At 40.7% G+C, this 12,029-nt stretch overlaps 1 protein-coding gene and 1 non-coding gene across 5 annotated transcripts in view; one reads left to right on the top strand and one right to left on the bottom strand.

Moving 5' to 3' along the window:
- Positions 1-12,029, bottom strand: part of LOC135320456 (neuroligin-4, X-linked) — a 303,270-nt gene that overhangs the window by 168,677 nt on the left and 122,564 nt on the right. The window lies entirely within an intron of this gene.
- On the top strand, positions 2,020-2,128 carry LOC135320463 (U6 spliceosomal RNA). Its single transcript, XR_010379616.1, has one exon. It is a non-coding gene; the product is annotated as a U6 spliceosomal RNA (small nuclear RNA).

Below are 12,029 nucleotides of genomic sequence, written 5' to 3'. Positions count from 1 at the left end.
TAATTTTCCAATATAAAATAATTACCCTCCACCCACCTTTTCATGACCTGAACTCACCCAAGGAGATCCTATGTTTCTAATAGCCTGTAATTTGGGTAAAAGTCATCTCTCTAGTGCATTTGTCAATAGAGATTATTTGCAAAGTATTTGAGAGATAGTAGGTCATGGGAACGCCATCTACAGCGTAGAGACTACAGTGAACGATGCTGTGTCGCATATTTGAAAGTTGCTAAGAGAGCAGATCTTACAAGACTTCAAAATTCTGTAACTATGTGTGGGGAGGAATGTTAACCAGACTTATTACAGTGATCACTTTGCAGTAGACACAAATATTCTATCATTATGTTGTACACCTGAAACTATTATAACGTGCGTGAATTATAACTTAATGTAAAAGAAGAATGAATATATGTATGTCTATGCGTGACTGGGACATGGTGCTGTGCACCAGAAATTGACACCTTGTAACTGACTACTTCAAGTGAAAAAAAAAATGTCGGTTGTTTAAAACCCCCAGTGAGTGGCATTTTTGTTACAGGAGCTTGAATGAACTAAGGCCACGAGTATGTAACATACATTCCTGGGACAGAATTGCTGGAGAGAAAATTAGAGTCTCTTTTGGAATTTGAATCTTTAATACCGAGTCTTCCAAAAGCTTCCATCCATTCATCCACCCACTAGCAAAGTGTGAGAAGGCTCCTTTGACCATGCCCACAGATAAATGCATTTAGCTTTGCCACTAAGCTAGGCAAAGTATAATAAAATCAAGGAAAATAAAATAACATTGATTTGCCTTTCAATAAACATCAGTGGGTTTTGGCATTTCTGTTGATGAGTTTTAGACAGTTTACATCCTCAACTATAAGCTTCCTAACAGTTCTGACAGTCATTTACAAGACTCCCCTCTATATTTTGGGGTGCTGCTTAATTTCTCAACTTTATTCTCTATTCAGCGTTCTCCTGGGCACAGAGTTTCCATCTCTGACTCACAGCACTTCCCTCCCTGCCTGCAGTTCACGGTGGGGCAGGCATTTCGCACCAGGTGAGATTTGCAAATCCACGAGACGGGGGAGAGAGGTGCACACCGGGACCCTATGGAAACTCGCCAAAAGTGCCAGCTCAAGCAGTTTCATTTTCTACGTGACATTTGTCACGCGGCACGCACGGCCTACTTTAAATTGCACATCTGACCTTTTTCACAATAGCAGCGAATGCCAAGAGGAAATGCAACGGCCTTCACTTTGTCTCCTAAGCCTCTGGAGAAGCTATTTTTCACGGTCCGTGGCTAGAGATCTATGGTGAGATGGTCAAAGTGCCTGAAAACCAGCCATCAATATCCAGGCAGTTTTCCATCCGGGGGGACGTCAGACACATGTGTGGCCCTGTCTGGGGGGGGGGGGGAGCTGGTTTTCCTGTGCTTTGGTTCAGGAATGGCGCTGCGGGATGCCACCAGGGTTGAACCGCAATACAAAGGAAATCCACTCTTAATATGGCATTTATACAGGGTAAGCCAAGCAAATCCCCCTACCGCCCATTTTAAGGACAAAATTAGTTTACACTGTGGGGTCACTAAAGAGACGTTGTGTAAGTCTGTCATCAAACACTCTTAGGGACTAACGCTGGAAAGGTAAAAACTAAACTTCCCCTTTCTCCATCCAAGTACCCTAACTACGATTTTCCATTTAGCTTTTTAACTGAAGTAACAATAGATGCTGGTGAGTTTTGAATATGTTTGATGATAATATAATATATACATATATATATTATATATATGTATATATTATTTTATATATATAAATAGTGCTGAGTTCACATACATAATTATTTTAAATTAAGGAACACATCTCTTGACAAATACAAGGCAGCAGAATTCACATCATTCAATAAAGAAAAAAATTATATATATACATCCACAGTCATTTATATTTGGATATGTTTAATGAAAGAAAAATAATTTAACTTTAAAAGCCGTTCTGATTTAAGAATTAATGAACTAAAACGAAGTGTTAAGTCCTTCTGATGCTCACTTCGGCAGCACAAATTCTAAAATTGGAGCGACACCGAGAAGATTAGCGCGGCCCCTTAGAGCAAGGATGACATGCAAATTCGTGAAGTGTTCCATATTTTTAGGGATGAATTTGGGAGTTTGAGATTCGCAAATGCTAGCCACTGTATATAAAAATAGATAATTAAAAAAAACGAATTTCTTCTGTATAGCATAGAGAACTATATTCAGTATCTTGTAAAAACCTTTAGTAAAAAAAGAATAAGAAAATGAATATATGTATGGATATGCATGACTGGGACATTGTGCTGTACACCAGAAATGGACACATTGTAACTGACCATACTTCAATTAAAAAAAAAAAAAAGTACCTCTCAATTGTTTGAACTATTTCTTCTTTAAGGATAATAGATTTCTGGTTCTATGTATTTGGCGTGACAATAATTTAACTATTCTTCCAAAATCTTGAAAACATAAAATAGCAAGGATATGAGATCTCAACTGCGAATATTCATGGGATGTTAAGGAAAACACAACTATTTAAAATTTTAAGTTCTCTTGGAAAACGTATCTCGGCAATCCCCCCCCCCACCTCAAAATGTGTATTCAGTATTTCTTTTGTCCATTTTGACTTTCCATTCATGAAGCTACAGCATCCATGGAGGCACTGAGATTGTGATTTACTATAAACTGACCGAGAAATGCAACCATCATGATCATTACAACAATTACTGCAACATGAAGAATCCCACGGATGGAAATGCTCAAAGATAATCATTATTCAGTGTCAAGAAATAAGTCATTTTTCTGATAACCGGGAGGACAGTGCCCTAAGGCCTCTTCGGATGCTTTATCATCACCAATCAAGTTAAAGGTTTCAGTGATTTTCATTCCACGAGGAATCAAATGAACAGATATCACCTTACAAAATTAAAGCACGTAGCACGTAACACCACAGGTTCTTCAAATAAACAGGAGCCTCTCTTATGATAGCAACGAATCCCCTGTCAGTCCAGGAAACATTCATTTTAAATCTAAAAGGGTTTAAAGCTCATTTACTTCCTCAGTTCCCAGAGGAAGTAGATCTCATCTGTCTATGACATTCAAGGGCACACATCATGCTGCCCAATTGTGGACCCACCATTCCTCCCCTAGCCCAGGACCATGTACTACATGGTTTTGCTCACAGCCACCGTAAGAACTGCCCTCCAGCCCCATTTGTCTGCATGTCTCTGTTTTTCCCACTGGACTCTCTTCCCACGGGCTCACCTAAACATGATTCAGGCATCAGATCTGAGAACATACCATATGTAGCCTCCTGTCTGTCCCCACAACTCTTATCTGGCAGATTCACCACACAATTTATAACACAGTATTTCTTATCAGGCTCTCTGCTTCAGGAGTGCCTTGGTCCGGTTTACGACCAAACTCCCTGCTCCACCCCGTGTCTGGTACCTAGAAAGAGATGCATAAATGTCTTTTGCCTTGGCTTTGTTTTATCACAGGAATGAGACAGGAGATTTAAAGGACAATAAAAATACCAAACCGTCTTCCGGTTATGATCAAAAAGCTTTGCTTATGTAGGTAGAAAGTCAATAAACGACTTTCTCCAAGAATAAAACTGAGGGTACTGCTCCTTCCTGAAATGTTCACTGCGTGACAATGTTTACGTCACACGGCATCGGGGTCCAGTCCCACTGGAGACGGTGATGTAACCCATGGCAACGCCATGCACACATCTCAGGGCGTTAGTGATGGAGAGGAAAGGCTGTCTGGCTTTATCATCCGATCAGTGCAGTGGATCACTCCCGTATCGATGGAAAATTTGCTGTAACTCCTTTATCTCTCTCTCTCATTTTTTTTTTTGACATGTAGGTAATTGACAATGTTCTGGTAGTTTCTGGTGTACAGTATAGTGAGTGATTCAGTGATATATGTTATGTATACTTTTTCATATTCTTTATCCTATTTCTGATTTCAGTTTCAAAGCTTGCATTTAGTTGTTTTTTTCATTGTATCCTCAAAAATACAGCAGCACTCAGGTAAAACTGAGACAACCTAAACCATGCCAGGTTCTGTACTATGTTTGGTAATTTTCTGTTAAACAATGTTACCTCTGTAAAATAGTGTAAGTGATTATCACTGTTTATCATTCATATCATAATTTACTACATAACATGCATAAATTACATAGTTAATTATCTGCTATACATGCTAGGGTTATTGTTGATATTACCCTCCTTAAAATATTTCTGTGGAGTGATATTTTTCAATCCGATGATGCCTGTCATGAAAGGAAACAGTATTCAACATTTTATCATCATGAAAGTTGGCCAAGGTCCCTCAATCATGACCACTTCTCTGATTTTCCTTTCAAATATGTATCTTGGGAAATGCACCCTATGAGCATTGATTATGTAAGATTTATATTACATATTTATTTTATTTGCCAGACATACATTAGTCACTGATGAAATCATCTTTAAATCACTATTCCTTGAGTAATATTTTGCACGAAGTATTACTCTCAGAGGACGCTTGCCCGACAGGCAATAGCTTCCGAAATCATACATCATGAAGTTGTATGTATCTAGTAACAGACAATGCTCTTCAAGTCTTTGTTTAGACGAGGATTTAGAAATGGAACCCCTCTTTATGGGAACCTCTACTTGAGTCTCTTGTAATGGTCCGTTGTTTTCCATCTTAAGTGTTTTCCATCTTATGAGCTTCCCACGCAAGGAGGTGATCTAGACAGAAACTAAGTGGAGATTCAACATAACTTTCCATTCTCTTTTCCAGAGTCTAAGTGTAATAGAAAAGAATAAATCTGACTCCATATGAAATCTGTTTCTTTTCCTTTAACCCTGTGCCCTGTTTTCTGGGCTTAGTCTCGCTAGCTCTGCACCTTTTGTAAAAGAATGTTGCCTCGAGCCTGAAATAGACAGGAGAGCCCGTTCTCAAGGCTCTGACCTTTACAGATATTAACACTGTTGCACTTATATAAAGATAACAAATTGCAGAATGGAAAATAAGGATTGCTTTGTTGGAGGTTTACAGGGACACTGTGATCTGACCACACGGACAGCTGCAAGAACAAAGGATTCCAAGAACAAAGAATTCCTAACCCAAGAAGTTTGCAACAACCGACCACACCCCCTCCCCTTTTTAGTATCAAAGGAGCCTGAATTCTGACTTGAGTAGGATGGTTCTCCAAGACATTAGTCTGCCATCCTCCCGGTCTGCTGGCTTTCTGAATAAAGTCATTAATCCTTGCCCCAACACCTCAGAGTCTCCCGATTTACTGGCCTGTCGTGCAGCGAGCAGAACGAGTTTGGACTCGGTAACATAAATACATCATTAACCCCTCTCTGATTTCCCTCCCAAGTATCTCTTAAATGGTTCCATCCACCTCTCTTCATCTTGGCCGTACTGGTCGGGGCTACCAGCCTCTCTCTGGATAACAGAGTGATGTGCTGATTCAATGCCCACCCGCTCTTCCTGTGGCTCCCAACTCTGAGGAATCCATCAAAACCACAGCACTGACCCGGACACACCCCTGCGTAAAGTTCTCCAACAGGGACCTGGATGACTTGGTCACTTTATGTTGTCACCCTCATCTTACGTTCCTCTTTATTTTTCTGCAATGAAAACGTGCCAGCCCCAAACCCAGGGACAGGAGACCCTCACACTTATTCTTCAGCTCCTCGACTGTAGGGCACTGCCACCTGCCTCAGCTCAAAAGCCACTCGGTCCTCTTCTGACTGATGACACTGGTTTGCTGGTTCGTGACCACGACACTCTACCTTTCCTCCATGGGGTTGACCATGGCGTGTCATTATAAATTCCATTGGCTATTTTTTTTTTACAATTATTATTGGTTGTGCTTGTACTTCTACTGTAAGTTCCTTGAGGAACAAAGACAGAGCATCCTTCTCTTGACCATCTTCCCCTCAGACACTGACATTTCACTTCACACGGAGTAGCTGCGTATAAATGTTTGTAAAACCTATGAATGGAATAAAAATTATCTGTACCCAACGAGAGGAAAACATGACATATGAAAATATGACATATGAAGTTAGCACCTCGGATAATCACAAGTGAATTCCTTACAAAAATTCCTAATTTGGAAACCACTTAATTTCAACCACAAGATAACAGTTTTCCATAATGGTAAGAGAAATATGACCACAGCATTAAAGTTGTAATAAAGACCATAACAGAGAGAACTCTAATGAGAAAAGGTACATGCACCCCAGTGTTCACAGCAGCACTATTTACAATAGCCAAGACTTGGAAGCAGCCTAAATGTCCATCGACAGATGACTGGATAAAGAAGCTGTGGTGTATTTATACAATGGAATACTACTCAGCTACAAAAAAGAATAAAATAATGCCATTTGCAGCCACATGGATGGACCTGGAGATCATCATTCTAAGTGAAGTAAGCCAGAAAGAGAAAGAAAAATACCATATGAGATCTCTCATACATGGAATCCTAAAAAAAAGAGGGAAAAAAAGGACACTATGAACTCATCTACAAAACAGAAACAGACTTGCAGACATTGTAAACAATCTTATGGTTACCGGGGAAAATGTGTGGGAGGGGACAGATTTGGGAGTGTGAGATTTACAAATGTTGGCCACTGAGTATAAAAAATGATTTTTTAATAAGTTTCTTTTGAACAGCACAGGGAACTATGTTCAATATCTTGTAATAACGTTTAATGGAAAAAAATAGGAAAACGAATATATGTAGGTATATGCTTGACTGGGACACGGGGCTGTACACCAGAGATGGACACGTTGCAATTGACCGTACTTCAGCTTTTAAAAAAAAAAATGACTACATATAAAATCCAATGTAATGTATTAGAAATGACAGTGAATGGCTTTTGGGTAATGTTCAATCAATGTAAGTAACGATGAGCAAATGTGAATGCTTACTGAGCTAAACACAGCTGAATGACTTCCGATTCCTTACATCCTGAGACTAATTCCCCTTCCATCCTGTGTTGTCCACTAGGAGTTTAATGCTCAGCTATGTTGCCTGGGTGAAAAGGAGAGCTTGCTAGTATCTCTACAAGCTTTCATATTATCCCTGAATTATTCCATAGAGCACAAGGAGACAACAGGTGTTCAATGAATCACTGCTAAATTGAAAGATACGGGAATTGAGGGACATTTTTATTTAAACTGAAGTCGCCTACCAATGGTAACAGATGTCACATGTCTACAAGAAGCATGTAATTAATTTCTGCTTTTGTTTGCCTGCCCATGTATTCACCCCAGGGGTATAAGAAAGAGAAAAGTGGGTGAAGTGTGGGAAACAGGGCTACCCACCCCCATCCAAAAATAAAAGGGTTGGTGGGGCGGTGGGGGTAGGTTGAACAGCATGGGAAACCACCCACACCAACATTTTGGTAAATGAAAGCAGCAAAGAAGCAGTGATGTCAAAGAGCATCCTTTAGAAAGAGTCCAACATGGCAAAGTCGGACATGCTTGCCGGGAGACTGCGGAGGAGACAGAGAAAATGCCTTGGCTTCAGACGTCAGCAAGCAGGAGGCTGACCTCACCTGGCCACTTAACCACCGCGCGCCCCAAGCTCCTTTTCTGTAAAAGGAAGATAATTAATGAGACCGTGGTGGTCCGTATCAGGCACCATGGGCTTGCAAGTTGGTGAACCGCGCTGACGAAAGATCTGAGAATAATCTGAGCAGGACACAGTAATATTCCCCCAGCCCTACACTAAGATCAGCTCTCCTGGAGCCATGAAGCCGGAATGTGTTCTGCTGACCTAATTTTAGTCTTTGCTTTGTAAGTATTTCTAATAATCTTAGGGATGAGCTAAACTTTTAGTGTTTGGTCTTCCCATATTCCACTATTACTATTAATATATGATTATACATTCCACTCAATGTATTTAGATCAAAGCTAAATAAAATTATTTTCATCTTAAGAATTCCAGTAGGGTACCAGGAATAATGGAGTATAAGGTCATTATCACATACCTGAGATGGGAAATCAGCCAATAATTATAATGCCGTATCTTTATCTTTCAACTTCTTTTTGTCCCCTTATTTTGATTTTCCCTTATCACGGCCTCATTTTTAGACACTTAAAAGCTGTTGATACAATTCGATGAAGGTGCATACTTGTTCCCATAAAACACCAAGTTTATGCTGATATTCGAGGGGATATAAAAATAACAATATAATCTTTTTTTTCCATCAATGGGGGTGAAGATTTTAAGAGTCAATCCAAGAGCATCTTTAGGAACTTTGTAAACAAACACCAGCATCTTATAACCTTATAACCTTGAAGTGAGTGAAAGATTTAAAGCAGGGTTTTCACAATAGATGGTGCATTTTCGAGCAGGGGCTCTCAAACGGGGATGACGTTGACCCACAGAGGAGATGTGACAATATGTGGAGACGTTACTGGTTTTCAAAACTCGAGGTGGGGGTTCTACTGGGATCTAGTGGGTAGAAGGCAAGGATGGTGATAAAGATTTTCCAATCCACAAGTCATACCCAGGCTTACATGTCACTAGTGCCAAGGCTGAGAGATCCAGTCATAAAGGGAAGAGAGAGAGGAGGGAAGGAAGGGAGGGAGGAAGGAAGGAAAGAGGGAGGAAAGAAAAGCAGCTTGGTATGATGATAGTCTGATATATGTAAAAAGACAGATCATTTATTCCTAAAAGTAACTCTGGGAACTAGACATTTTTGTCTCCATTTTACTGCAGGGGCATTAACAATACCTTCAGAGGTTAATGACTTGCCCCAAATATCACAGGTTCCAAGATTCTACCACGGGGAAGCCTTCTGTTTACATAAGGCGAGAATAAGGGGGCAGTGACTGGACGTTCTCAGCTTCCCAAGGTCCCCGCTTACGTCCCCTGTCTTCTGTGCCACAAAACGGAACCCTCGTGAAAGGAATACACATTTTCATACATCAACATAGCAGGATCTGGTTCTTAAAAATGCCCGTTCCTTACAGAACATTAAAGGGGATTCTGTTCCTGGTCAGGAAGCTGCTCCCAGAAGTTGGGCGTGACTCCACATCAATACTGGATGAGTGTCACCCACACACACGCAAAAATGAAGTTACCATTTGAATGCTGGTTTTCTTCTCATCCTCCTGTTTAGGATTAGTACGCACCATTACAACGTGCAGCTCTAGTCCTGTCAACTGCATAATGCTGTCAAATCCCTTTTCATGAAACCCATTCTCTCGTGGACCTGTGTTACAGAGTGAGAGAGAGTCTAATTCTCTCTGGGAAAAAAAAAATGCAATTGGCTTGTAGGAAACAGTATACGGGACTGGATTTCACAACCAGATAGGATAAACATCACTATTTCCTCCGTTCCTTCCCTATCTCTTTCCTTCCTTCCTTCCTTCCCTCTGTCCCTCTCTTTGTTTCTCCTTCTCTTTCTTTCTTGATATGGTGAAACTTTCTGAAAGGAAAAGCTTCCACTTACACCAGCAGCAGATAAAGCAGCCCTCTGAGAGACTGCCTCTCTATAGTACAGTTGCATCTGGATTAAGACATATTGGTGGTGAGTTTCCAGGCTTACCCACCTAAGGGAAATAGCCCAGGTGGATGCTCCCCCACCAGCGTGAGCTAAAGGATACCTGAGTGTCCTCAGTAATGAGAAAACTGGGAAAGGGGATTTGCCATGAGAGAGGAGGTCCATGGTTGCAGTCATGTCAGGGCATGAGAGGAGACACCTGAGGGTAACCAATCAGCAAGACAGGGGACAATGTAGCAAAGTGGAGACGTTGGACCCCCACGTGGGCTCAAATCTCACACTCCAGTCAGGAGTACGAGCAAACCTGTTTGGGGAAAGGATCCCCAACACCGAATCCTGAAAGTTCCCACAGATTAAGATCAAGCAAACATGAGCTCACAATCAGAGATCACTGAGCACCAGAGCATGGAGCTTTTTAAAGTACTGTCTATAAAATGTAAACAGCCATGTAAGAAATGTTGAAAGAGATAAAGGATGGAAGATAAACAGGGAAGCGAGATACAGGAAATTGCTGGGAAAGACAAAGAACATTTGAAAAATGGCCATGTAGGAATTAAACAAGGGGAAATGACAATTGTTGGCATAAACAGCAATCAGTAGGCTAGTCAAAGAGAAGAGCAGACACAGTAGAAAAGAGAGCGAATGGAAGATACAGCTTAGAAAGCTTTACAAAACACAGCAGAGACACAAAATGAACAATAGGAAAGTGAAATTTGGGGACATTATGTGTGAAAATGAGAATGTGTAAGATGTATCTATTAGAGTCCCATGAAGAGAAAATGAAATGGAGAAGACACATATTTGAACATTTCCTCAACACCTAGGTAAATATTTAGAGAGTTCTGGTAAATATATATACATATATAATGATATTAATAATATTTCATATATTATATACAAAATACACACGTGCACATGTATTTAATAACTTGCATAAATTGAACTACATTTCCCAAAGTAGATACTTTCTATTATTTATTTATACAGACAAATCCTAGCACTGAAAGGAATTATGTTACTGTATTTTATAATTCTTAAATAATGGAAACACACTATTGAGAAAATAACGCCAGTCATGAAAGAATAAAGTACTTTTTTTAAAATCACCATCCACTTTTTCACCCTAGTCATAAATAACTATGAAACACACTCCAACGTCCTGATTTGAAAGTTACCAAAGTTTATCATTCTAGTTTCAATCAATCAGTATTCTAATGATGTGCCCCACACACAGGGATTTATTCAGTCCTCATTCAGTGTCAGGATGACCGTCAGAGAAGATGGGTTTGTCTTCCCATTTTACAAACAGCACCACTGAGACACCAAGAGGTGAAAACCATTTTTCTAGAGCCACGGGACGTGTAAGTTTTATTTTTCTCAACATTCCATCCTAAAGTGTTAGGCACGAAGCAGAGCACCGAAGTCAAGTGACTTGAAAGTCACTGCCGAATTTCGGACACCAAATTTGGGTGGACCATGTGTAAAGGTTTAGAGTGTCCATGAAAAAAAAGTTCACCACATAAAACAAAAAGAACAGGCGACGATTTCAAATTTTCATTAGAGCGTTATTTTCTAGGATACAATTGCTCTACTAGAGCACTCAAGATGGCACCCTGGGTAGAGGTCTGCGTTGATGAGATTTAGTTGTTACATTCTATTAAAAGGTAGCTAAGGCTTTAAGAATGTGTGTGTGTGTAATTATGGTGACGTTGACAAGTGCATTAACATGGGCCCTGAGAGCCCGCTTTTGGTATCTTGTGCTCAGCAGACACACACTCCAGTGAGCATGTTGTATCCTGGAGGACACACGTCACTCTCTTGCGGACGGAGGGTTTTAAAGGAACATCAGGATAACAACGCCACGCAAATGTTACAGGTTCAATACGGCGATGCCTGAATGCCATGCATAAATCTGTGCTTGTTAAACTCTTAAACTGCACCTCACCTTCCAAGCAACGGCCACCTTGAAGACGTAGCCTTGTCACAATGCTCATCGCCTAAAGACTAAAAGAGTTTTGAGGGGTTTTTTGGGTTTTTTTTTAATATGCAGTCACGCTGGTTTCTGTAAAGAGGGGATTTAACCTTTTGAGATGATATCATATAATTGCAACGGCTACAAATAATTACCAACGAAATTCATGTTCATGCCGTGTTTTAGACAAATGTTCCCCATGTGGGCTGAGGAGTCATCACAGAATTGAATGGATGAGGGCATGGGGGCTCAGTGCGTCAGAGGACAAGCGACGCCCTCTGAGCTGACAGCCGGCCAAGTCTGGAGACACTCCTGGTTGCCACAACTCGCTCTTGTGTGTAGCGGTCATGGATGCTGTGAAACATCGTGCAATGACAACAGTGCCCATGGCGACAAGCCCTGGGTCTGAGGAAGAAACAGGTGGAAAAACCCGAATGGCCCCTGGCCTGACTCCGTGCATCCCCTGTATGTAGCATCTCCATCTGACCACGGAAGCCCCAGCGTTCAATGGTTTGGAATT

Source organism: Camelus dromedarius, chromosome Y, assembly GCF_036321535.1.
Source record: "Camelus dromedarius isolate mCamDro1 chromosome Y, mCamDro1.pat, whole genome shotgun sequence".
Lineage (NCBI taxonomy): Eukaryota > Metazoa > Chordata > Mammalia > Artiodactyla > Camelidae > Camelus > Camelus dromedarius.
Note: the sequence above shows the minus strand (reverse complement) of the source record. Positions and strands in the feature narration are given on the sequence as shown.